This window comes from Heterocephalus glaber, unplaced genomic scaffold (genome assembly GCF_053883595.1).
Source record: "Heterocephalus glaber isolate CG9 unplaced genomic scaffold, H.glaber_assembly_v1.0 deba00001428, whole genome shotgun sequence".
Lineage (NCBI taxonomy): Eukaryota > Metazoa > Chordata > Mammalia > Rodentia > Bathyergidae > Heterocephalus > Heterocephalus glaber.
This window is the reverse complement of record NW_028258293.1, coordinates 4,517,503-4,539,628: the sequence shown is the minus strand read 5'-3', so window position 1 is coordinate 4,539,628 and position 22,126 is coordinate 4,517,503. Positions and strand designations below refer to the sequence as shown.

The following is a 22,126-nucleotide window of genomic DNA, read 5'->3' as shown; positions in this document are numbered from 1 at the left end:
TGGCTACATTCTCAAGAACTGATACAGTATTTGTTTCAAAAATGTAGCACTTGTAATAGCTTTTTTCTACTCATAGAGGGTAATTCAGGTTCAATGCGTCATCCAATACCAGGTCAACCTTCTATATTTTCAATTTCCTCATTAGCAGAGCAGGCAATTTGACCTAATAACGAGATTAGACACCTATTTTATACATGTATTATGTATCCATTTAATCATCAAGCATTTATTGAAAGTTCACTTTGTACTAGGTGCTAATGAAGGCACATCATGATTAAGAAACTTCCTAAAAATTAAAAAAGGTGATCTTTCCTGGTTAAATAACAGGCTTTACAGTTAGTCCTTAGTTGGATATTATCAGCATGTTTACTGGGGTTTTGTAGCTTAGATTTCCTTTATGAATCCCACTCCTTTTTGGTATTAGTTTACTTTTTTTACCCAAGAGCAGATTTTATTTTATTTTATTTTTTTTGGTACCAGGGATCAAACTCAGGTCCTTGCACTTGGGAGGCAGGTGGCAGAACCGCTGAGCTAAATCCCCGGCCCCTAAGAGCATATTTTAGAATATTCTCAATGAGCAACTATAAGTGACGTTCACTATCACACTTTGTAAAATTGTATCCATATTTAGCCCTCCCTTTTGAATGATATTTCAGTTGGGTATAGAATTGACTGGTCTGTGATTATTTTCACTCAGTAGTTGGAAGATATTATTCCACTGTCCCTCATTATCTAATATGGCTAATGAAAAATCTATCTATTGGTATTTTATAGCTAATCATCTGTTTCTCTGATTATCTTTAAGATCTTCCTGCCAGTGATGTTTAATTGTGAAACGCTTGGTTGTATATTCTTTATTGGTCCTTGATGAAACAGAATAAGCTTCTTTACTCTATTTGTTCCTGTAAATGTCAGACAGTATTTCCTCTCGTGTTTCCCTTTTCCCCATCCTCTCTGTTACTGTTTGAGTTGTCTACACTTTCCCATATTTCCAAGGTCTTTGTTAGGTCTCTGTTAACCATCTACGTAAGATCCTTTTTTGACTCACTGTTCTTCTTAAGATACAGCTAGTCTGTTTTTTTAGCCCATTTGCTGAATTTTTTAATTCACCAGTCATTCCATTGATCTTAAAAATAATTTTATGTGTATTCTTTCATTATAGTCTCCTGATTATTTTAAATCTTAATTTATTTTAATATAAAAAATGCATGTATTTAATTTTATAGTCCAGCTCTTATGTTCTATAACCTCCATTTCTTCCTGTTTATTTCATATGATGCTTTGTATGCGACCCTTTCGTGTTTGTGCCTGTGTGAGTGCCCACGTGTGTGTGAGCGTCCTGAGCACCTCGCCAGTGAGGTGACCCTGATCCTCTTTTGGGCCCTGCTGTGGTCTTTCTTCTTTGCTTTTGTCTCTTCTTTCCTACCTAGTTACCTTCTGGTCAAACAAAAAGTATCACATTAGGCTCTTAAGAGGTTGCAGAGGTTAAAGACTACATATTTTGGCAAATTTAAGTAGTAGAGGACAATTACAAACTATGTAAGGGTAAGAAGGGAGGCTGACAGGGCTCCACATGCGGATAGAAGATAACGACCCCAGCTGCACAGCAGGTCTCTGAGAGAGGAGGGGCGACTCGGGCTGTCCCGGATGTTATGCAGTTTAGCAACCAGACTGCCTTTTGCAGCCCCACCAGTAGATGTCTTGGTCTCTGACCTGGTAAATTATTGTTATTGTGGTGTGGTTTGGCTGCTCGTAAGTTTTACAGCTGCATGTCCTAGGGTTATCATTTCTGCCTACTCAGATTGCCATTTGTTGTTTTTACTGTCTCATAGCTTCATAGCTTCCTGTGTGCTTCAATTCCTGCTTCTTTTATCCACTGCTTCTGTCTCCCCTCCTCTTTTCTTTCCTCTGACCACTCGCTCATCCCACCTGGGTTTCCCACTGCAGGATCTGACTTGTGATGCAGTTTTCCTGAACTCTTCCTTGTGTGGCGGAATTTTCCACTGCCCTGTTTGAAATGGCTGCGGTTAGACCAAGGGTGGCCCGTTTGCATGATAACAGCGTCTTGGCCAGAGCGAACAGGCTGCCTGACACAGCTCCACTTACACATACATTCGATACATTCTTTCCCAGGGTTGTAGTAATTATGTAAGGAATACTTCAAACAAGAAGTTGCTCTTAAATTTTTTTTTTCTCCTCTAAAATAGTTCAGCTATCTTGTATGAAAAAATTAGGTTACCTTATAAAAGCAAGATTGACTATAATTCGTGTCTTTTTAGTAATCTTTGTTGACAGTTGTTTTTTGACAGTTTTTCCAGTATGTCACCAAAGCATGATAAGATTTAGTTTCCAAAGACTCTCAGGAAACCAAGCTTTCCTTCCATCTGCCCACCAAATAGAAGGCTGCACTGAAACTCTTCTCCATCTCTCCAATGTTTCCCTTCATAGGTTCATGGGGCGGAGGGGAGGGAGAGAGAGGGAGAGAGAGACGGAATTCGTCAGTAGCCAGCCTTGGCCCGTAGCATGCCTCAGTCCATGTGCAGAGCACTAGGAATCAGGGAAGCTGATGATGTGACTGTTAGTCTGGGTGAAGGCCTGAGAGCCTAGGAGCCCACTGGTGTTAAGTCCTGGGAGTCCCAAGCCTGGGGAGCCTGGAATCCCAGTGTCTAAGGGCAGAACCATCCCAGCTCCAGAAGAGGGTAAGGATATTCCCTGTGCCCACCTTTTTACAATTCCACCTGGATCCACACCGAGCAGGTAGCATCTGCTCATACTGCGTGGGGGTCTTTTCCCCAGCGCACACGCCAGTCTTCTCTGGAAGCTTCCTCATACTCGCAGCCAGAAGGCACGCTGTAATTCTCCAGATATGCCACGATCTGGTCAAATTGACCACTAAATGAAACATCAGGAGTCCTTTGCCCATTGTTTTCATGAACAGAATCTGTTTTCCCTCCATCCGTGTGAATCTATTTAGTGAACATTCCCTTGGCCATCTGTCACTATTCTCTTCTGAACATGCTTTTTATTCTTTACCCCATCCAGGCTGAGAGTTTCCCAAATCTTTTTATTCTGCTTTTCTTTTGATTATAAATTCTGTCTTTAAATCATTTCTCTCTTTTCTCATTTTACTGTACCTGTCTAAAAATAGAAAGAGCCATTCACCAGTTTAAATACTTTGCTCCCTTTATGTTTCTCCTATCAGATATCTTCATTTGTTACTCTTGTGCTCTGCCTTCTTCAACATCCCAGCACATGCGCACAGTTCCATCAGCTTCTTTGCAACTGTTGCAACAAGTGTGGGTTTACCCCAGTTCCTAATCCTTAGTCCTGGAATGACAGCATCACTTCACCCTGGAGCACAGACCATTCATGATCAGCACCTCTTCAGCCTCTCACTTCTCAGCACTACTGTGCTGGGATGAAGTTTCCACCACAGGAATGTGAAGGGCACGGACAATAGCACTTGTTCTCTCTCTCTCTCTCTCTCTCTCTCTCTCTCCCCCTCTCTCTCCCTCTCCCTCTCTCCCTCTCTCTCTCTCTCCTGCTTCATCACCTTTACATTACAGCCAAGGTTCTTTCTTATCTGTGCTTTCTGTTGTATCACTGAATCGTGGATGAAGAATTAATTCTGGAATTATGCACAAACCTGTGTTCTATTTCCAGCTCTGTCATTTATTAGCTGTGAAAGCTTAAACAGCATAACCTCTCTAAGCCTAACCTTTCTAAACTAGAGATAATCATTCTGCATAATAACAATGACATGTAGGAGTACAGTGATGATTGGAAATTACCTTTAAAACCGTGAAGCCTAGTGCTGGGCATATGATAGGTACTTGACAGAAGGAAATCAATACAAAGAAGTTACCTTTTCTAGTTAGTAATAAAATCTTCACAAACATATGTAAAAGATAATTTGACATTATGATCATAGATATCGTAAGTTCATAATGAAAAGGGTCATGAACTCATAATTAATGAGTATTTACTAAAATTCATCACAGAAGTGCAGGATTTTTTTCTAGATAAAATGTGTATGTCACTTATGAGTCACACAAAATTACTAAGAAATTTAAGAGAAAACTTAAACAACCTGTAACAGCATTCAGCCACCATAATACAAATACACTTTTGCATATTTATTTCTTTATTGTCACATTTTTGAGTTGGAATGATCGAATGTATACAATGTTGGATTTTCCACTTACTATTTCATCATATTGCTTAATTTTATGCCAATATACTAGATATTAGTAAGAGGTACCATAACTTATTTATTTCCTTATTCTTAGATATTTGGCTTACTTCCAAGTGGAGCTATTATTAAAATTCTTATAATAAATAAGTTAGCCATAGTTAAAGGATTTGGGAGGCTCAGTCCTCTCGAGAGTAACAGCATGAGTGTGGCTTTCAGTCTTGAAACAGTGCTTTTCAAAGTGGATACCGTGTTAGAAACCGAAGCCCTCACTGGACATGGCCCAGAGCACTGTTACTGGAGCAATTGAGTGAGACAGAGCGGGCAGAAAAATACAAGATACGGAGGGGGGGGCAGTCCAGAGATTTGGATGTGGGGGAAGAAGATATTTATAATTTATGTTAATGACCATCCATATGCTGTTTGCCCTCAGAGTGTTTCGTCATGTAATCTTTACTTCAGTCTGATAATCTGTCTTTCAGTAAGCCTGCATGGTAAAAGTGATAGCACAAAACGTCTTTGCTCTAGAAGTTTATATTTCAGTAGAAGAGGGAGTTTTTAAAGAGCACGGTAGCTTAACTGAGAAGTGTTCTGTTGTAGGTAAGTATATCAAATGGGGACAGGCATCTGGGGTTCAAGGATTAATCATGATTACATGCTGACCTCACAGGAAGAGGAACATTGCTCATAGCTTTTCCCAGCTCTTGGAAGTGATAATGGCCCAGCTCTGAGAGTGAGGTTGCATCAAATAGAATATTTGTTAAAGTTTCCCATAAAATATCTCATGAGTCTTAAAAATACTAGAACTTCCTGCTTAGACTTCTGATTTCACTTCACAGCATCTGGCAAATAGGCCTCCATCCGTCCTGAAAAATCTGATCATTAAATCTAAATCGCCACCCTAAATAGGTAATAGAATCATAATTCAGTTTGACCTAGCCCATCTATGCTGAGAAAATTAAGACATAGGTAGAGTATAATTAGTTTTATTGAAAAACAATGTGTGAAGAATTTCAGTCTTTAATTCTGAGCCGTGTTTCTTAGCTCGCCTCAGCAGGTGATATTCCTCATTACCTTTCTGCTTGAATCTATAACCTGATGTTTCTCTTGCTGTCTGAGGGTTTGTAAACCTCAGCTACCCATAGTGAGATCGTGTTGTCATCAGACTTAGCCTGGTAGGGGTTGAAGGTTAGTTGAGACTCTGAAGAAGTTGAAAAAGAACCTCACTGAAAAAAGCCAATGTTATCCAGGGCCGTTCAGGTTTCCAGATTTTAATTAACAGTTTGAAATTTGTAATATTACTTGAATTTCAGTTGGGTGAGAATTTAACACTATATTAAAGGATCCCAGTCAAAAGGACATGAATTGCGTCACAGAGACTTATTAAATGTGATGGAAATTGAACAGACGAGTGCTGGCAAACAGGTACGAGAGCTGAATTAATCTTTAAACCCTACTGCTCAGGGCACTGCAGCGCGTCACGTCCACAGCCCCAGCATGGTGCTAATTTCATTCACAAGCTTAAAAATCTCAATGCATTCTAGCGTGTGAATGTATTAGATTTTACAAAGTGTAAGTAGCATAAGGGTATCCCAGAACTAAAAATGATAACTTCTCTCTGGGACTGGAAGCCATTTATCTAGCCAGAAGCAGCATGTTTTTATGAATGAAATCCATCTTCCTGCTCTCCCATACAAATTGTGTTCTATTATTATATGTAGTACAGACTGTTACCAAGCAAGATTGTCTCTTTCTTCCAATGTGAAATCCTTTGTGAGTCAGAAGAAAGCTGAGTATTCACATCCTTGGTTTCCAGCTCCTGGCTTCATGCAGAAGTTCCTTCTCCATCTAGCTTCTGCTGGTACAGAGTGGTAAAGGAGCTGGAGTTGAAGAAAAACACAGCACTACTAAATGAATGCTAAAGATTTGAACATAATTACAAGTGGTTAAGCTGGCAGCTGGGAAGTCAGCCAACTCATGGTTTGGTCTCACCAGGAGCTCACCTTACTTGGGGTCCCAGGTCTGTTTGAGAATTCGAGCTAAGCGGTGATGCCGCCACAGAATTACACACACACACACACACACACACACACACACACACACACACACACACGATCTTAGAACAATTTCAGGGAGTGCCTGAATTTGTACATTCAGAATACCACTTATGGGACATCTTGGTCTTCACTGGGATTAGAGGCTTTTCCGTGGGTTTTCCCCAGTGCCACCTACCGGGCACCAGTCCCTGTAGCTAGATGCAGAGAGGTCAAATATGGACCCGCCTCTGGGCCTTTTGCAACCCAGTGCCGTTGGTACGTGAGTAGTGCAGAGTGGTCCGTGGTAGTTGCAGTATGTGTTTAAAAGGTCATGCGGAATCTTGCCTGAAAAGGTGGCAGCTTAGTAAGTTTGAAGGAAGAGTAGATAGAGGCTGCAGGAAGAGAGAACAGGCGTTCCCAGCTGAGGAGCACAGGCACAGAGGCGAGGACAGCAAGCCCGCCCGCTTTGCTAAGCATGTCTGCTTACGTGTGCAGAAGTAGTTTGGTCTTCTCTCAGCATTATTCGGGGAGCGCTAAAGAAAATAAAGGGAGCTGGGCTTAATTTTCCAAGATTTTAGTGAGCTCAAATCTCTATTCCGCTTCGGATATAAGCTTTCTCCCTTGTTTTGCCTAGCTGGAGAATATTCAGCACCCATTTCTGGAATGTAAATGCAACTGTCAAGAGCTGTCTCCCTAACCCATGAGTCAGGAAAAGCCCATATGTTCTACACTGAATGACTCTGGATTCTCAACCAAGTGCATGTAATCTGTACCTGCCCAGAAGTCTTTAGATAATGGCAGTTGCAACTGTTTCTTTTTTAAACCCATTATCAAGAAGGCAGATGAAAAAGAGACAAATGCACAGTCTAATAACCTGAGCTAACAATGAGTTATTTTCAATAGAGCAAAAGGGACAAAAGCCAGAGGTATTCATTACCGTTCCCAGGGTGCAAGACCAGGGCGCTTGCCGCCTTTGCAGATGCGCAGTCTTCAGGCCTGACAATGCACAGCTCCCCAAGGGAGCCGGCCAGCGAAAGCCAAACTCTTGCAACTTGATGCAAAGTGATTTGGCCTCCATTAAAACATCTCTCAGTGAAAGGCTATTCAGGCCTAGAGTACAGATTCCACACTTCTCTTCTCCCAGAAAAGGAGACTGCTATAGAAAACACCAGACACAGGATCAGAGCTTCTGGAGACCACTCTAAGCCATGTGATATTATCTTAGCTCCTTTAGCTTCTACTCAGGTGAAAGAAAGGTGATGAGCTGCCTGGCTCGGCGACCGTGCCATCTTATCGTCACTGCCTTACTTTTGCACACTTAGAGACAAGGAGACTCGAGAACATAGGACTCTGAACGATATGCAAACCTATGTTATGATACTGGAGAAAATGCAGCCCTGATGTGGGCTCCGCAGGATGTGCCCAGTCGGATCAGCTAGCCAGCCGGAAGTGTTACCCTTCTCCTCTGAGGTGGAGCAGACTTCGGACCCCACAGACCCGCGTGACTCTTCACGCCCCTGTGAGTCTGGGAATAGACGTTTAATCCTTCCGTCTTACTTACGTCTCAGAATTTGTGTAAGGATTCAGTGACATCATTTGACACGTGTAACATGATACATTCAGAATTTTCCCAAAATTGTTACCTGGAAAATAAATTCTATCGAATGTTATGATAAACAATATGATGTTTATGTTATGTCGTGAAATGTTATGATAAAATAAAAAATTTGTTGTCAAGCAGCTGAGAAAGGCGAGGTAGGCACAGTTGGTTGTCTTCAGAGCTGAGCCCTGGTGGGGGGCGCTGTGAGCCCCCAGCAGGGAGTGCCGCCTGCTGCATATTTCAGGGTTACTCTGCAGATAGCCTGGGGTTTGGGGATGCAGGGCCTTGTGCTCAGGAGCTCACTGTACTGGGAACAGCGGTTGGGAAAGTGCAGTGGCATAGGGGCCGGGTTCTCCTTCTTCCTTTTTGTTCCCATGACAGCATGTACAAGCATTTTTTTTTATATATATATAGAAGCATCCCAATATTTACATGTCATTCTTTTCATTGGGTTTGAATTTCTTGAGGGCAGGGAGTGTATATTCAGAAATGCTTTAATCCTTGGTGTTTAGTACATTATGAAAATAAATATTAGCTAAATGAAAGAATAATGGATTATTAAGGATGTGCATTTATTGAATTTTGCCAAATATTCCTCATGCCAAGCTAGACTATAATTGTTTTAGTCTAGACAACTTAGAGTAGTAACCTGAAATTTGACTCAGGTATAGGCATTCTAAATAAACAGGCTTTAGGGGACCATGAAAACAGAGAGGATGGGCTGAAGTGACTCACAAATGTGTATTGTTGTTGTGGATCTATGCTAAAGAAAGAAGATACCTTTGCAGAAGGATGTTCCATGCAGAGTAGAGCAAGAGGAATAAGAAAAGATAAAAAGAGAAAAAAACAAAACAAAACAAAACAAAACGTGCTCTTAACTGCCAGAGCCAAGTTGTATACTTAGATGATGAGAAATCTAGAAATTTCACTATTGAAAATAATCTGCTGGCCAGGTGATTGAAACATAAGATAGATAGATAGCTAGTTTAGGGTAATGAAATTAAGGTTCTTAAAATTCTTAGCAGTTATTAAATAGTGAAGATCAAACTAAATATTAAAAAGAATGAACTCTCATTCTTATTCCATTCTAAGTCTTCATACTTTGTAAAGTACTAACTTTGTAAACTTGGAAATGCACCATTAATTTGTAAATTGGGAGCATTTCATCCATTAGTTTGGACGCTGAAATGTGTTAGTCCAATGCCTAACTCAGAAAACTCATGTAGTGCATTTAGGTTTTCAGTAGCCTTCCCCTTGACCTTCTCTACTTTTAGTCCAAGTGAAAGAATTAGTTTGCCAGACCCTTCAAACTGAATGTATCAAATCCCTTCTTTCCTACTCCATCTGACAACTGAGAATAATAAATAAGTAAATTGTGAATGGCATTTATAAAGGTGCTTTTATGCTAAGTACAGTATGTCCTACATGTTGCTGAACGTTTTTAAAATTTGATATTCACAATAATTTTGTGAGAAGTGTTATTATGCTGTTTACAATGGGGAAGCAAACTCAGAAGTTATGTATGTGTGTTGGCCTACATCAGACACCCATAATAAAGAAGTGAAAGTTCTGATCATTGGAGGTATATGTGTCTTAAAAATATCTTGATTATAGCTTTAGTGATGATAACTATTAAAATATAATGACAGACATGCAAAATATTAATGGAAATACTAAGTTTCCTTGGTGGAGTGCTTCAATATTATAATTAAGTTTTACTCAAATTAGTTTAGACATTTACTGCAATTCCAATCAAAATACTTATTCTCATATACTTTATTGATTTTCCCAAATTTAATTTGAGCCAGTAAATGCATGAGAATGTCTACGAAAACATTTTAAAGAGGTTAATGGTGGAGTGGAGCGGAGGGCAGGGAGGGATCTGCCCCACTCATAGCAAGAGTGACTGCATAAAAACTGCAGTAATCATAGCTAAAATAATCGTGTTCTGGCAGAAAAGTAGAGAGATACATCAATGGGACACTGCTGAGAATCTAGGAGCGCATTTACCTGAATATTGAAATGTAGTACACAATCGAAGTGGTACTTGGAATTGAAAAAGAAGTCACTAAGAAATGAGAACATTGGCTATGTAATTTTAAACAATAAAGTTAAATCCCAACCTCATGTTATGCTAAAAATTAATTTTCATGTGGGTAAAATATTCAAATGTAAGAAATGAAACCAGAGATGTACCTCCCCAAAGAGATCTGATTATAACCTTGAAGTGGCATTAGACTTCTCAAAGTTTTATGAGACCTAGAACTACTTTATAGAGGGTCAAAATATTTAAGATTTGAGTTCAGTCTCAGGCAACTACAAAGAAAAAATATTTTCATATGCCAGAAACTCTGCAAGATATAGAATCGGAGTCTGGGGAATATACTTTCGACAGTATATGAAAGCCTAATATTTCTGTTTTATAAATAGCTCATCCAAAGCAATAAAGAAAAGCACACATCACATCAAGAACATGGACAACGGATTTGTTCAAGGAGTTTGTAGCTGGAATCAAGTGGCTATTAGATTTGAAAAGATGCCCAACCCTACTAATTGCTGAAGAAATGCAAATTAAAACAACAGTAAGCTGTCATCTGTCTGCTATTAGGCTGGTCAAGGTTAAAGAGTGCTAATTCCTACACAGGGGTGTGAGGAGATGGACTCTCATATTTTACTGATGAAGGTTGGGCCGGGGATTTAGCTCAGTGGTTCCGCCACCTGCCTCGCAAGCACAAGGTGCTGAGCTCAATCCCTGGTACCAAAAAAAACCCCACAAGAGTCTATTGATGAAAGTAAATTGGTTCCATCTCTTTAGAGGGTGGATTTAGAAGTATTGAACCAAATTTAAGTGGACATAAGTATCTTTTAACCTCACAATTTCAATTCTACAGACATACAAGATCCACATAATATGGTAAATATTTTTCTCAGATGTGACTGTCCTTCTACTATGTAGAAACTTAAAGTGTGTAGTTCATATGTTTCTTGCAGCATTTTTTATGATAACAAACTAGGAAACATCTAAGTGTTCCTGCTACGCTCCCAATAAGAGCTTCAACAGAAAAATCGATAGCATTCCAGTACACAAATAACAAACTCATTGAGAGAAATTAAGGAAACCACACCTTTCACAACAGCATTGAAAAAAAATGAAATACTTAGTAGGAATCAATCTACCAAAGGAAATAAAAGATCTTTACATTGGAAATTATGGTACTCTGAAAAAGGAGATCGAAGAAGATACCAGAAAATGGAGGGCCATCCCTTGTTCTTGAATAGGAAGGACCACTCTTACTTACCATCTTATTCTCAGTTGGCTAGTGCTATGTTTGACCCTGTAAATGTTTGTTAAGTGTACAAACAAAATGAGTTATAATATATCTACAAAAGTGGAATCATTTTTAAAGTAAGCAAAACAAATGGAAGATCATTTTCCAGATTATTCCCTTCATATATATTAGTTCTAGAGTATTATAATTACTGTATCTTTTATGTAGTATATATATATATGTAAACATAAATATATATACATTTTCATTATGTTTATAAAGGAGGAAAAGATAAGGCACTTCTTGTTTGCCCCCTAAAGAAGAATTTAAAAAGTAGTGACACTAGTGATTTACTTCATATACCACTAATCATATTTCCTTTTGCTATATTTCCATAGTGTGCATTTCCTGAATTTAAAATTGCTTGCAAGTTCCCATTGCACGTGCAAATGACTGAGTAATTAAGGGTGTGCCTGGTCATTAGCAAACATAATTAGGTGTACGCAATCAGTTGTATTGAAACAATGAAATTGCTAGCAAGTTTGAAAGTTCAGTTGCTTCCATTGACATCAGAATTTAGTACCAGCAGTCGCATTTTACACAGAAGACTGGACCTAGACCGTGATTTTTTATAATTCTGTTCATGGTTACTGTGACTAAAAATACTATGCTCTTCATTTAGTTACTCATTGACAAGGCATTACACTCTTTATAGATTCACCCAATGATGTGAATCAAACTATTTATACTAATAGTCCTGAATTTTTATTCATCCATTTGTCCATTTTTCTCCATTCATTATCTATCCATTATCTTTTCAGCAAACATTTATTGAGTGTTTACCATAGTAGCTTTTAATCTTGGTTGCATCTCAAAATCCTCTTGGAAGCTCTTTAACAAGTAGTGATTCTAGGTATTGGAGACCTGACTCAGTAGGTTGGAGTGGGGCCAGGCGTTTTTATTTTTGTCCAAAGAGCTGCAGGTAACTGTGACCTGCACTCAGAGTTAAAATTCACAGGCTCCTCTCTCAAGGGGTGTAATAGTGCATGTGAAACAGCTCCTGTTTGTGAAATCAGAGTCAAAGGAGCAGGGCACCAAAGTAAACGGTGATTACAGTTGTGTTGTGGTAAATGCTATACTAGGGACAAACATACCTCTTCCCATTCAGAACTAATATATATTGGCCCTGTCTTAACTGTCTCCACTGATGGTCTATGAGGCACAGAAAGGATATTTTTCTCCACCAAACTGAATGACCAACTTGTGATTGAGACTGTGTTTTCTATCTTGCCTACTCTATTCCTTAATCAAATGAATTAGCTCAATTGAATGCAGGAAATGCAGGAGCAGAGAGACCACTTTCTATTTCTGATATAAACCTATGGGAAATTACAAAGAGGTGAAGAAAAATTGCCAAACTGACTCCTCAGGGTAGGGACCATGTCAGTCTCATTAGTATTTATCTCCCTACAGCCTAATTCAGAGACCAGCATATGGATAGGCATTGAATTTGGTGTAGTTTTTAAATCTTTGCTTCCTGATGATTTGTTCTTAACTTCTCTGTGCATAATAAGAAAACTCTGCTGCTTGCTATCCAACCAGTGACTGTAACAAGGAAATCCCTTTTTGATTTTTCAGAGGCACAGGACATTTACATGTCTTTCAATTCTTCATGCTTGGATGTTTTTTCTCCTCTTCTTGTCTGTTTGCACCCTTGCTGTCTTGTGTTTGCTGCTTTGCTGTCCATTGTTGTATGCTCTTTATATTCATTTTACATGGTTTGCATCATCAGCCTTTCTTCCTGTGAGTTACACACACCAAGTACTAGGATGAGGAAAGTCTAGCCCTGGAAATCTAACCATTACAAAGTAAAGGAGGAGGTGTGCCTTTGGTCCCCAGAATACCACTAAAAATCTCCACAGAGCAAACACACTGTCCACAGAAGACCTTTCATTCCCTAAAGATGGGACTTCGAAGATTACTAGGATACATGTAGAAATCCTTCCCAGGAAGCCCACTGAACATAATCCAGGTCAGAATTCCATAAATAATAGCAAGAAAACCTCAAAAGGAAAATCTTCAAGGCTGTAAGTTATCTTGATATATTTAAGACCTGAATATAATGAAAGTTTCATGTTCATTCTCTGCGACTTTTTGACACTGGCAATGCCAACTTGGACCTAATAAAGTAAAGCTGTCTGATTGCAGTGATGTTAACTTGTGAGCTGCAGGTTCATATATAATGTAGCTATACCTCATGTGACTGGTTTATTGTCTTGGTTACTTTTCTCACTGCTGAGACAAAATATCCAACACCCAAAGTTAAAAGATGAAAATTTTATTTAGCTCACAGTTTGTAGGATATTCAGTCCATAATTGGCTGGCTCCAAGGCAGGGTGGCATGGCAGAGGGGCATCACAGAGGAGCTAAAAAACATTTAATGGAAGGCGGAAGGCAGCAAAAGCAGCAAGCTGTGACAAACAGTGACCCTCTTTCTATCCCTTATATTCTATCCAGGCTACTCACAAGGTCCTACGTTCGATCCCCGCTACCAAAAAAAAAAAAAAGTAATTTCCTCAAATTAGAGACATTAGTTAAGAACCTCAGTTTTGCAGCTAGGTAACTGAACTATAACTCAGTCCATCCTGCTGGCATAGGAAGCTGTTTCTGCTGCTGGTAAGAAGTCTCACATACTTAGGCATGTCGAATAAACCAGTGCTTTTGTTTACACTGAAATGTCCAGGGTGATTTCAGACATTATTTTGTTACTTTTGCTGTAAAAAAAATGTTTTCTGTTTTCATTAATTTTTGTTTTGTTTTATTTTTTTGTTTGTTTTTTAAGACAGGGTGCTGCTATGAAGTTCAGGCTGACCTTGAACTTTGTAGCCAAGGCTGGCCTCGAACTTGGGGCAATCCTCCTGCCTCAGCCTCTGAGTGCTAGGATCACAGGTGTGCGCCACCATGCACTGCTATGTTTTTATTAATTTTAAAAAACATTTATTGACAATAGCAAGCAAATATTTATTAAGCTTCCTGCTTTTCACACATTTATGAATTTAGTTAACATGGAGCCAAGCATGACTAATGCAGTGCAATGTAAAGACTGCATCATGAAATAATTTTTTGAGATGGAAGTTCTGTGATAAAATGTCAAGAAAGGGAAACAGTTGCCACATTGAGCCATGCTTTTAATTCCTGAAAAATATTACAGATGACACTAAGAAGTTTTACATCATTAAGTCAAAGGTATCTGCAGCACTTATTGGTCAGTGTGTTCCATGAATGTTTCCTATTTTACATAAAAATATATAGTCCATTAAAATGTGTTTTATATTACACTTCTTTCAAAAAATTAATCTTGAATTATTCATGGTTTGCATCAAGCAGAGACTTCAGGATTTCCTGCCTCCTGAGGCTTCCTCTGAGTCCAGGCCCCCAAATGTAGGAGTGCGTGTTTGCTCGGGTCCATGGGGTCCTCGGGAACACACTGCTCAGTGGGTGAGCCTTTCTCTGGAGGATAGAGGAGTTGAATAGCAGAGGCAAAGAAGCGAGCCTGAAGGCCTCTCCAGCCTTGACTCTGACTTCTGCTGAGTGAGCTGGCTGTTGGAGGGTTTGCTCCCCAGTGCTTGTTTTTAGCCTTTTGACTAAGCTACTGTTGCACAGGAGAGTGTGGCATGATCACCCTGACCATTTAACTTTACACAGCCAGTTCCTCCACTCTGGTGCATGTAGGGTATAATTTCTCTCTCTCATCTCGTTGCCTTGGAAGACTGATCAGACGTTTACACACCTTGAGGCACAGATGATTGAGATGTGAACAAAGGCACCATCTTGTTGAGGATATGCAAATGCCAGGGTTAAAGTCATCCTCTCAGATCTGCATTCAGTGCAAATCTGCAATATTAGGGTTGTTTTTCTATGGAACAACATTCTTCAAGAACTTCCTTCTAAGTCAGAGAAAAATTCCTGCATAAATGCATTGTGTACTAGATATTAGCATCATATTCTAATCACTATGTGTGAGAAAAACTGCACTTATTAATTTATGTAAAACTCAGCATTTTCGTCTTAATTATTAAAATAAATAGGGCTGTCTGTATAATTAAATAGCAAAATATACTATAGTGTCATACCTGTATCATTCTGCAATTTACATCTTTTCTATATGCTAGAGACGTGTCCCTTGTTACGTACTTGACTTGCACTTTTTTCCCATTTTGCAAATTATTGTTTGATTTATTGATAGTGTCCTTTGAAAGATCAAAAAGGATTTTAATTTTGATGAAGTTCAATTCACCTAATTTATTCTTTTATTGTTTGATTTTTGGTGTCATATCTAAGAATATGCCTAATTCAAAGTCATGTGATATAGCCTTATTTCTCCTAAGAATTTTATACTTTTTGCCCTTAAACTTAAGTTTTTCATCTGTTTTGCTTTGATTCTTTGTATGTGATATGACATGAGTCCAACTCCATTCATTTACATGGGGCTATCCAGTAGTCCCAGCACCATTCCTTCAAAGATAGTTCACTGGTATTGGCACTTTTAATAAATCAGCTGACCATGGATGGTCAGGTTTATTTCTTGACTCTCAGTTGTATTCCATTGGTCTCTGTGTCAATAGATGTGCCAGTACCACACTAATTTCCTCACCATTGCTTTATAGTAAGTTTGCTGGTCCCTTAGAACCAGCTTGTCAATTTGTATCAAAAAGTCAACTGGAATTCTGATAGTGATTGCATTGCGTTAGGTTAGCATTGCCATATTAACAGTGTTAAATCTTCCAACCCTTGAACATGAAATATTTTTGTATTTACTTAGGTCTTCTATATTTCTTACAAAAAATGTTTTATACCTTTCAGAGCATGAAAGTTCTTCACTTCCTTTGTTAACTTATTTCTAAGCATTTCATTACTTTTGATGCTTATTGTGAATGGAATTGTTTTCTTAATTTCATTTTCATGATTATTTCTTGCTGGTGTTTCAAAACACAACTGATCTTTGCATGTTAATTTTGCAACCTGCTATTTTGTTGAATTAACTTATTTATTCTAACAGTTTGTATGTGTGTACATGTGGGATCATTAGGAATTTCTACTTAAAAGATTTTATTGTCTTGAATAGGGATTATTTTACTTCCTTTCCAAATCTGAATGTGTCTCCTACTTTTCTTGTCTAAATTTTTAACTGGAACTGCCACTAGTAAAGTAGAAGAGGTCGAACTGGATAGTCTGTCTTACTTTTTATCTTAGAGGTAAATCTCTCAGTCATAAATTATTAAAAAGTTAGCACTGAGTTTTTGAGATATGGCCTGTATTGTGTTCTGATACCTTCCTTCTATTCCAATTTTGTTGAGTGTTTTTATTATGAGTGTTGAATTATATCAAACATATTTTCTGCTTCATTTGAATCAATGATATGGGATTTTTTATTTTGTTAATTGATGTATTACATTGATTGATGTTTGTATTTTGAAGCATAGTTGCATTGCAGAAAAAAATCTCACTTGCTAATGATACACAAGCCTTTTAATCACATGCTGCTGAATTCATTTTGCTAGTATTTTGTCGAGGGCTTTTATATTCATATTCGCATAAGATATTGATCTGTAATTTTTTTGATATCTTTGGTTTGGAAGTGTTTGTGAGCATTGGTATTAATTTTTTTTCTTTTTTAAATGTTTGGTAGAATTCATTGATGAAGCCACCTGTATCTGGACTTTCTTTTGTGGGGAAAATTTTAATAATGGATCAGTCTCTTCTCTTGTCATAGGTCTGCTCAGATTGTTTCACCTAACTCAAGTTCAGAACTTTGTGTCTTTCTAGAATCTAGCCATTACAGTGCATATGTGATATTTCTCATAGTTTTAATTTATATTTCCATAATTAATAATAATGTTGAATATCCTCTTATATGTTTATGAAAAGGTATATTATATCTTTTGTGAAATATCTGTTCAAACATCTGTCCATTATTCAAATCAGTTGTTTGGCTTCTTATTATTAAGTTGTGAAATTTCTCTATTGTGGATAAGGGAGCTTTGTCAGAGAGCTTTTGATTTTAGTGTTTCTTTAGGTTTGTCGTCCATTGTGAATTTTTGTGTATAATATGAGGTAGGGTTGAGGTTCATTTTATTTTCAGAGATTCATTTTTGTTGAAAAAATTATCCCTTCTTCATGGAACTGAGTTGACCACTTGGTCAAAACCCAATTGCTCGTGTAACTGTGGTTCTGTTTCTGAGATGTCTCTGTTTCAGAACTATGTTATTAAGTGCACATACACTTATAATTGTGACTTTCTAGTGTATTGACCTTATTCTCAATAGCAACTTGTTTTGTTTTTTTACTTTTAAAGTACATTTATTATAGACAAAATTTAGTTTTGTATTTCTGTTTTCTGAATTGATCTCTACATTTTTATTGAACTATGTAGTACATTTTTGTTTACTATAACTATTATTATATTTGGATTTATTGTCTCTTTTTGCCATCTGTCTTCTGTCTCTTTTTTTGTTTCACTCTTCCTATCTGCTCTCTTTTGGGTTAAACAATTTTTTGTGGACAATTTTTATTCTGCATTAGCTTTTTTTTTTTTTTTTTTCTGGTACCAGGTATCAAACTCAGGGCCTTGCACTTGTGAATCAGGGGCAGCACCACTGAGCTAAATCCCTGGCTGTATCAGCTTATTAACTTTATTTCCATGCATTGCATTTTGTTGGCTGATCTAGGAGCCATAATTTGGTTTTTTTCCCCTGTTAAGTTTATTGGTACAGTTTAGGTATAAAATACATTTACACACATCATTGAGATCTTATACCATTACATGAGTATCTTGGTTCTTGTTTTTTTTCCTCTTCCCCTGCCCTCCCTTTACCCCCTCCACCCTTCCTTATTTGCAAAGATTTTGTTTCCATTTTTTTCCTCTTCTCATATTTTTTCATTTCCCTTCTTTACTTTCCCCTACCCCTCCCACTTCCCCTGCTCCTTTAGACCTTTACTTCCTGTTACACAATATCAACTATACATTTTTAAAATTAAAATATCAAGACCTAAGAGACATTACCACAGATTTTATAGAATTTAAAAGGATATAGAAAGCATATTTCAAAACTCTTTTTTGAAATAAATTTGACAACTTCTAAGAAGTACCTTGGAAGACAAATTAATGAAACTAACTCTGGAGGAAATATAAAATTTGAATAGCACCTATTAAAGAAAGTATATTCCCAGCTTGAAAATCTACCTATATGACAACAACAGGCTCATATACATTTTAACTGATAAATTATATCAAACATTTAAAGCAGGAAAAAAAAGGAACACTTCTCGCCTCATTTTAGGAGATCAACACTGTGCTAATCATAAAACTGGATAAAGATAATAGGAGAAAAAAGTATGAACATAGATAGAAATTTGTTTAACAAAACAAACTATTAGAAGTCAGATCTGGCAGGATGTAGAAAGTGGTTTTATTATAGGGATGGCAGTGTTGGTTCAGCATTGGAAGATCCACATCCAAAAGTCATCATTTTAGCAGAGGAAAGGAAGAAGCCATAAGATCCTGTCACTAATTGGAGAAAAAGTATTGGACTAAATTCCACAGCTGTTCATGGTAAAAGCTATCAGGAGACTAGAAGTAGAACAGAACCTTCTCAACAGATTAAAGACATGTACTCCATACTTCCAGTGAGAACACCTTATATGAATGCAGAAGATACAATGCTTTCTCCTTAAGGTGGGGAAGAAGGGCAGATATGCTTACTCTTCATCTGTCCATTAAACTTTGAAACCTAGGTCCAAACCAAAATAGTCTGGCAATAAAATGACACAATTAGGATATGATTGGCAAGTTAGAAGCAAAATCTTTACATGTAGATGAAATGATCATCTACAGAGAAAAAACTAAAAAATCTCTAGGAGCCCTTAGAACTTGTATTTGAATTTAGCAGGATTTAAAAACATAAGGTATATATAAAAATTCAGGTCTGTGTATACTTGCTATAAATGAAGAACTGGATATTGAAATTTAAAAGTTCTGTAGGAGTACAAAGGACCTAGAAAAGTTTAAAAAAAAAAACAGTGTTGGAAGACGTTTAGTACCTAATTTTAAGACTTCTTCTAAAGCTACAGTAATCAAGGCAGTGTTGGTGTAAGGAAAGACATATAGATCATTGGAATAAAATAGAGAATCTAGAAATAGAACCACACATATATGGTCCATTGAGTTTTGAAAAATTATTTAACATTAACATTTTATAGAATATAAACTCAATTCAAGAGCTGAGGAAAAAACAGTGTTTTTAGCAAATGGCACTAGAACACCTGGTATCCATATATAAAAAATTAACCTGAACCCTTTATTTCCATACATAAAAATAACTTGAAGGGATCTATGAACCTAAATATGAAAGCCTAGAGGTATAAAACTTTAAGAAGAAATTATAAGGGAAAATGTTTATGAATTTAGGGTAGGCAAGAACTACCTAGGATACAAAAGACATGATATATAAAAGAAAAAAAATTGATAAATGAGAGTCCATCACAATTTAGAACTTTAAATGACATCATTAAAATGAAAAGTAGTCCTTAAACAGACCATATTTACAATGCATATAACCTATGACCAGAATATATAAAGAACTCTTACAACTCATTAATAGACAACCCAATTAAAAAGTAGACATAAGAAGATGATAAATAGCCAGTACAGCACAAGGAAAGAGGTGCAACTCTAGAATCAGAAAAATACTAATCAGTACAATAACAAGATTGAATTATACACTCATTAGGGAGATGAAGTTAAAAGTTTTAAAAGCCTTGTCATGACTTTTCTTTTTGTTGGACTCTCCCCCTTTGCATTTAATTTGTCATGCCCAATGGATTCATTCTGCTGGGCTTCCTGGGGTTGTGATCCTCATTGTCTTTTCCTAGGATATTGTCTAAAATTTTTTGGAGTGCTGGTTTGGTATTCATGAAGTTCCTAAAGTGCCCTTTATCATGAAAGTATCTTATTTCTCCATCAATTTTGAAAGATAGTTTTGCAGGGTACATCAATCTGGGTTGGAGGCTGTTTTCCTTTAGGGCTTGAAATACATCACTCCAAGCTCTTCTTGCCTTGAGCGTTTGCATTGAGAAGTCTGCTGTGATTCTGATGGGCTTTCCTTTGTATGTGATTTGTTTCTTTTCTTTCACTGCTTGTAGAATTTTATTCTTCTGTTGGATTTCTGGAATCCTAACTATTATATGCCTATGTGTAGATTTTTTTTGATCAAGGCTAGCTGGAGTCCTATATTCCTCACTTATCTGTATGTCAAGTTCTTTTCCCCTCCTTGGGAAGTTTTCTGCCATCACTTCTGTGAAGAGCTTTTTTATGTCGTCTGCACTCTCTCCTCTTTCTTCACTGACTCCAATCAGTCTTATGTTATTCTTCTTTGCATCGTCTAGCAGCTGCTGGATTGATTTCTCATGTTCCCTTACAATTTTAAAGCAATTTTTCTTTTCCTGGTCACTAATTGCAATCTTATCTTCTATATGTGAAATTCTATCCTCACATTGGTTCATTCTGCTGCACAGACTTTCGATGGAGTTTTTAATCTCCTGGAAATCTGTTTGCATCTGTTTTATGGATTCCATTTATTTCCTATGTTGGGATTCCATCATGTTCCTCAGATCCTCTATTTTTTAAATCTGTGTCCTCTCTAGATTTATTAATCATGTCTTGCACTATGAGCACAATCTTTGCTGTTATCTGAGAAATTATTTCTGATTTCATTTTTCCCAGATCCTCTTTTGTTGCCAGTTCAGAGTCCAGGTGGGTGAGTATCAGATTGTTCCATCTCGTTTCCCTTTGGGCTTGCTGTAGGTGATCTGGAAGTCTGTTTTTGAGGCTTGTTTATGTGTCTTTTCATTTCTGGGGGTGAGGGGGGGTGCTTCTGGCTCCCGTGTGGTTCACCTTCTCTGCCCTAGGAGCAGCATGGAATGGTGGCAGGGAAACCTCCTTCCGGGTGCTGGCACTGGCTCACCTTCTCTGCCCTAGGAGCATGGAATGGCAGCAGGGGAGCCTCCTTCTGAGTGCTGGCACTGGCTCAACTTCTCTGGAACCATAATTTGTTTCTCTTACTTTTAGTAAAATATCAGAGCCTTGCAAGAGTTTGCTTCCATTTGCTTATGCCTGTTCTTTGGACTACTGTTATTATATATAGTCATATCTCTATTATAAAAAATGAGATTATAGCATTATAATTTATCTTAAAGATTCCCGAGTCTAAGCAAATCGAGGAAAGAAGCAATATTCATTTATCTGTGTTGCTTATCTCTTCATTCCTCTCTATAAATCCAAGTTACTGCCTGGTTTCTTTTATTTCAGCCTGATGTATTTCCCTTATCATCTTAAAAATGTAGACCTATTCACAGTGAATCCTCTCATGTTTCAATTATGAAAAGTGTTTTTAACTTTTATTTTTGAAGAATAAGTTCAATGGACATAACCTTCTTAGAAAATGTATTGCCACAAAATTTTGAATATTATTCCAGTATCGTACAGCCTCCAATATTTTAATGAGAAATTAGTTGTTATTTGTATTTTTGTTGACATTTATCTAATGTGGAGTTTCATGGTTTGGTGGTGGTGGTGGTGAAGTTTTTGTTGTTGTTGTTTTGTTTTGGGTTTTTTGCATTCTAGTAGTTTAATTATGAGGTGCTTAGGTACAGATTTCTTTATTTTGAGTCCCTTTGGCTGCTTGTAGGTTTTAGATATTTTTCAGCAAACTTAGGAAGATTTGAATTATTATTTCTCCAGATATTTTTCCACCCCTTCTCTTTCTCTACATATTATTTGTTTTGTTATCCTTATGAAGTATGAAAAATATTTGTGACATGTAGTTTTAAACTTTGGAAGAATTTTTAAAAATCAAAGAAGGGAGTTGTGCAGTGTGGCACATGGCTGTAATCTCAGTAACCTGGGAGTCTGGGGCAGAAGGATGGCCATTCTGAACCCAGCATAGACAACTGAACAATAAAGCGAGACCTT

At 37.5% G+C, this 22,126-nt stretch overlaps 1 protein-coding gene across 2 annotated transcripts in view; it reads left to right on the top strand.

The window, feature by feature from the left end:
- Mettl15 (methyltransferase 15, mitochondrial 12S rRNA N4-cytidine) overlaps positions 1 to 22,126 on the top strand; it is a 182,985-nt gene that overhangs the window by 139,195 nt on the left and 21,664 nt on the right. The gene's annotated exons all lie outside the window — the stretch shown is intronic.